We start from the raw sequence: 6,000 nt of genomic DNA on the forward strand, positions 1-6,000 counted from the left end.
GTTACATATCAAGTCTTAGGGCTTTACGTGGTACAACTCTTCAAAGAACTACACAATGTTGTTTGAGATCATAGTTGACTGAGAACTGTTTAAAAAGAAAATGTATGAATTTTTGCAATCATCATATTTATTTGGTTGATTTAGGGTGCACAAATAAGCAGACAGATAGACAGAGAGAGGGAGAGAGAGAGAGAGAGAGAGAGCATGAGTCGATTGCCAGATTTGTTTCAGGTTTACTCCCATCCAATAGTGGTTTTAAGCACTTTATTCATGCGATCATGTCGAGCTAAAAATAAAGCCCAAAAAGTTAGTGAGAGATATTTGCCAGTGTAGCAGGGTCTGCACCGACCTTCCAGACAGAGCTCGACATCATTACTTACAATCTCAGAATGAGGGGGGATAATTTGGTGTGTATTTTAAGATTATTATTTACTCAAGATGTAAGAAGATTTCTACCGATTAAGTCAAGAGGAGAGAATGTTCTGGACGGCTTGGCCGTGGATCCCGCGAGACCCTTAGAGCTCTGGCCCAGCGCCAGGCCCTGCACAATGTCAACATTGAATATTTAAATTCCCAGACTACTCATAACGGGCCCCGTCTGCCGGTAAACGCGTCCAGCGTGCGGCTGTGAGAGGGGTTGCCTTTGTGAGTGGGAAGAAAAAAACCTTTTTCGTGTGGCCTCACCGCACACTCCATTCCAACTGCATGCGTCTAAGCTCGTGTTATGTGATGTGCGAATGGCGGGAAGATAATAAAACCAGACCAGGCTGCAGTTTTAAGGAGGTGTGCTCTACCATGCCAGATGTGCCATGTTGTTTTTTTGTTTTTTTTTTTGCGGTCAGTCGAAATGTCCTAACCTGAGTGGTTAGTTTTTAGTCGCCATACCATATGCCCTCCAAAACCGGTGGGAGTGACTTTAAGATTTTGTAGCGTGTGTAGGTGGATTTCCCCGGTGTAACATTATATTTGATGGGCTGTATCGGAAAAAAGTCTCCATGACCAACCAGAAATTCAGACATCTTTAGATTAATATTTTGTGTGCCGATTTCCCTTCAGAGCACTTAATATCACAGCAGTTTAATTCCAGCTCAGTGTAACACGCTTTGTACTATGTGCTAAATTGGGCTATTCATCAGAAAAATAACAGCCGCAGCCTCTACTATAACCTTTACGCTCACCTGAAACTCAGCCACAATCCGAATAAAGAATGGCTGTACACTGACGTTCGTCAGACCTGTTTACGTTATGATACTTTCTCGTCACAAATAAAAGTCTGCCAACAGCGCTGTGATTTTTGAGTCTGGTTGAAATCTGGTGCGTGTTTATGTTTACAGTCAGTGAGCTGATCTTGACCGCACGTGCATTTTGTTGCCTTATCGTATAGCCAGATCTCGATTATAACGTGTACACTGTTGTCACTTCAATGCAGAGCTCGTTTTTTTTTAGTTTTTTTTTTGAAGCAGTGTGATCGTTTGCCAATTTTATTTGGGTGTGTCCCTTGGTAGGTGAACTAAATAGTCTACATACTCTGTGGTGTGGTTGCGCTGGGGGCTATATTCTGCTGACCATCAAACTGCTTTATTTCACAGGAACTTTGTTGGGAGAAAGTTGAAGGCAACCATTGGCTGATATAAACCTCATTGTTAACTCCTTTGTAATAAGCCTCACTTCATTATCTTCTCATATTTGTTTATAGCGCAACACCAGTGACAAAAACGGACTGTCGCTTACGCACTGTTCTTTTGATTTTACCTTCTTATCTGCACTTAAAGCTTAAAGATAATGTAATCACTCATTATAATTATCTGAATCTGGACTGACCAGACTGAAAAGTTTCACGTCTCTCGCATGCTCAGCACATGCCTCTTTGGCCCGCTCTAAACAGGGTAATAGTTTCGTCAGCTTCACGGTGCGTCTTTGTTTTGACTTTGATGTGACTCGGTTCACCGTGAAAGTGTCCAAACAATGGGAAATCAACTCTTCTTAAATAATAAAAAAGCAAGATTCGACTAACAACAATGTGACATTCTGCGTGAGTGAAAGCGCTCTCTGTACGCGCATTCTCTTCGCCTGTCAGCGCGCGCCATCCTCCAGTATTCCGACAGGGGCGCGTTCTGTTGTGCAATGGGCCGTGTTGCATCTCGCGCCCGCTGCCCTCGGCTCATTATCAAGCCTATTCAAAACGGGGTTAATGGATCGGGCTATTTAAAAGGTGAGAGTTAGAGAGAGTGGGGGACCCTATTAAATGCCCGTTGTCTCGAGGAAGCCCGTCGTGGCATAGCGTTCCCTCTCTTGGCGTTCCCCGCTTCGTTAGATCCTGGAGCTCGGTAAACAAATGTCCCCTATCTCTCTGAGCCGTGAACAGCGTCCTGGCTGAAGAATTATACTGGCACACTGGGGCTTAAAAAGATGTTTACATTATCTCCTCGCCACAGCTTGTGGAAAACTGAACATTTACAATATTAATGTCTCAGAACATTTTTATTCAAGGATAAATATTGACATGACTTTTTAACTCGCGTGATTAAACCATAAACTTGTTTTTTTGAGTTGTTTGAATTGGTTTGCTTGTCCCTGGAACCTTCCAAGTTGGATTTATTTTTGCCAACCACTGGCTGGTTACACTTTTTTTTTTTCCTTCTTCCTCCAAAGAGAAAGTTACTTGATTCTGTCTTGGCTAATTACTTAAACAGTGTCCCTTCTCTTATGGAAGGGGAGTTCAAGTGACACTTCATTTAATGATGTCTAGAATGGTGGACTTTGTTGGCGCAGTGTAAAATCTGATTGTGTGAAGAGTTCCCAGCTGCCTAAGGCTGGTTGACGAGTCTTGGGAGAGCGCTGTGTGTGTTTGAGTATGATGGATCACATTATCTGAAGGGCTTGATTGATCAGTAGGAAGCCCCTGGGTTTGGCCAAGAGGTCTACTAATGTCCTGGGAATTGTGTGTGTGTGTGTGTGTGCATGTGTGTGTGTGTGAGTGAGTGAGTGTATGTGAGAGAGAGTGTGAGTGTGTATGGGATAGAGACAGAGTGAGAGAGAGAGAGAGAAGGACTGAAAGTTGTGTCTCGGTAAATGTGAAATTTGTTCTGAAAAGCTTTACAACTTTTAAAATACTGTGTGTCCAAGGGGTGTGAGTGAGTGAGTTGTGTGTGTGTGCGTGTGTGTGCGCGCGTATGTGTGTGTGCAATTTAGGGGCTGTAGGTGACACTGACAGACAGCTTCCCTCATCCATCAACACCCCCATATCCTTTCACTTTTCATTTCAGAAGGCTCTCTCTCTCGCTCGCTCTCTTTCTCTCTGTCGCACCCATGCTAAGGAGTTAATGAGAGTGTCTCTGTTAGCAGTAGACAAAATGAAAGGGCCAGGTCAGCCATTTATTTATGCAGTGCTCTGATTGGTCGGAGGGCAGGTCAGTGGGTTGTTTATTTGGAGATGTGATTGGTTTGACTGATTGTTCTTGCAGTGGCCTTTGGGGGATTCTGGGAGTTGTAGTCCAGTGTGGCCTATTGACCTCCAATTACTCTGCCTTAATTCTTGACCAGCTATGATTGTGAAGCCTCAGCTGAAACTTTAAAGAGTTTGAGCTGAACAAAAGCCCAGCCAGCGATGCAAAACAGCGTTTGAAAGTCTCCATTTCGCCCACTCCAAACCCACCGAACTGCCCTCCACGTTCAAAAGACCAGTATTACGTGATTTCTAAAGTCTTGTGTATACTTTTTATGAATGCAATGATTGCCCAAACGCATACAATCCTGTGTATCAGGTGTGTCTCATAAAACATCCAGACTGTATCCACCCCTGTGTAAGTGCATTTTAATGACTTTATCAAAGAGTGACTTATGATTTAATCTTTAACGCTAGTAAAACAAGACAAAACAAAACAAAACAAACAAAAAAAAAAAAACCCAACAACAACACGACCATAAGTTATCATCGCAACGAACCATCGTCTTTGAAATCAAGTACGGCTATACGCGGTAACAAAAGGCGATGAATGGCTGAAGAGTGTGTGTGAATGTGAGTGTGTATATATGTATATGTGTGCGCGCGCGTGTGTGTGTGTGAGTATATGCAAGGACAGGGTCAGAGGAGGGTATGGGGAGTACCCCAGGGGGAGCCTGGGCGCTGCGTTCCAGACAGTGTGAGAACGGTGAAGGAGAGGTGGGGTGGGGTGGGGTGGTGAGGGGGGGGGGGGGGGGTTATTCGGGAGGCCTGGGAACTGCCGAGTGTGTTTACCGCAGGGAAACCAGTACCAGTACAGAACAATGAGCCCGTCCCGTCCCTGCCCTCGTCCCTAAGGTCAGACAGTCTCTGATAGAGATATGAACACTCACACACACACACACACACACACATACATACACATACACACACACACACACACACACACACACACACAAAGGGCTCGCCAGTGCGCTGCCGACAGTCTGCCCAGGGTGTGTGCCAAGGTTGAGGTCATTATCTACATAGAGACTCAAAAATGAAGTATATTTTTATACTTTGTGTGTGCGAGAGAAAGAAAGAAAGAAAGAGAGGGAGAGCGACACAGAGAGAGAGAGAGAGAGAAAGAGAGAGCATTTTGTGTGTATTAATCTATCTAATCTAAACTATTCATGGGTGTGTTTTCTTCCAGGCTACGCTTGTCTATTTTTTAGTTGAGGTAAGGAAAGGTGTCCTCCCACGATTAATTGTTTCTGTGTTTTTGCGTGAGTGTGTGAGTACACGCGTGTGCGTGCGTATGTGAGCGAGTGAGCGAGCGAGCGAGTGTGTGCGTGCTTGTGTGTGTTTGTGAGTATGTGAGCAAGTGTGTGTGTGTGTTTGTGTATTTGTGTGTTTACGCAATGTTTCTTTGATGTAGTGTGTATGTGTGTGTGTGTGTGTGTGTGTGTGTGTGTGTTTCATGTTGTCACATCATCGGTTTTGATGTCGTTTTAACAGTGGCACTGCCGCTCGGGTTCTCTGCAGAGGTTTTGAAAAATGATGTTTGTTAGCAAATGAAACCACCTCTTGCCATGTAGCACCCCAATCAATTACAAATAAGACTTTCTAAATGACATCACTATAACCTCAACTAGGTTTCAACTCCGAGACAAAAGGCACACATAAATCCACGCAGTGGAAGAGATCTAACATGCCTGTTGCTTTCCACACCTAATACTTCTTTGTCTCTGACGGCAACAGGTGTCGAGGGCTGGTAGTACCGATACCTGGGCTAATACTATCAGTTCAAGCTCACAGATGAAAAGATTTCTCCGCCTGCTATCTGTGTGCGGAGAGAACAGGTGCATGTTTGTGTCTGGTACGTCTGGGTGTGAAACTAAATGTATGTAACCTGTGATTCAGGACACAGGTGTGTGTGTGTGTGTGTGTTTGTGTGTGTATGGATATTGGGATCAGATTAGTTTGTGTTTCCTTATGTCTTTTGGGATTTTTTTTCTCTCCAAAACTCACAGTTACAAACAGGAATTAACTAACAATCACTTTGTGAAAGTCCCGATAACAATATTTCAACACACACACACACGCAAACACACACACACACACACACACACACACATGCAAACACACACACACACACACACACACACACACACACACTTTGTCTTTCTGAAAGTCCCGATCACACCATGTCCCAGTATGGCAGGATCTCTTGAGGGTGTGGTGTTTGTGATTCTCTCTCTCCCTCTCTCTCTCTCTCTCTCTGTTCTTATTGTGTTTGGGTGTATGATAAACTCCACTGTGAAGCGGTCAAGTTCATATAATATAGCGAAAGGTCACTGCTCAGGATGGGAGAGTGGGAATAGGGGGAATTCTTACATATCTGTCATTTTAGCAAACGACACATACACACGCTTTGACAGTGAGACAACACATACACACACACACACACACACACACACACACACACACACACACACACACACACACACATCCTCTTACTCTTCGAGTGTGAGCCAAGTCTCATAAGTGAATGACCTCTCACCCACTCACAGTGATAA

This window comes from Chanos chanos, chromosome 6 (genome assembly GCF_902362185.1).
Source record: "Chanos chanos chromosome 6, fChaCha1.1, whole genome shotgun sequence".
Lineage (NCBI taxonomy): Eukaryota > Metazoa > Chordata > Actinopteri > Gonorynchiformes > Chanidae > Chanos > Chanos chanos.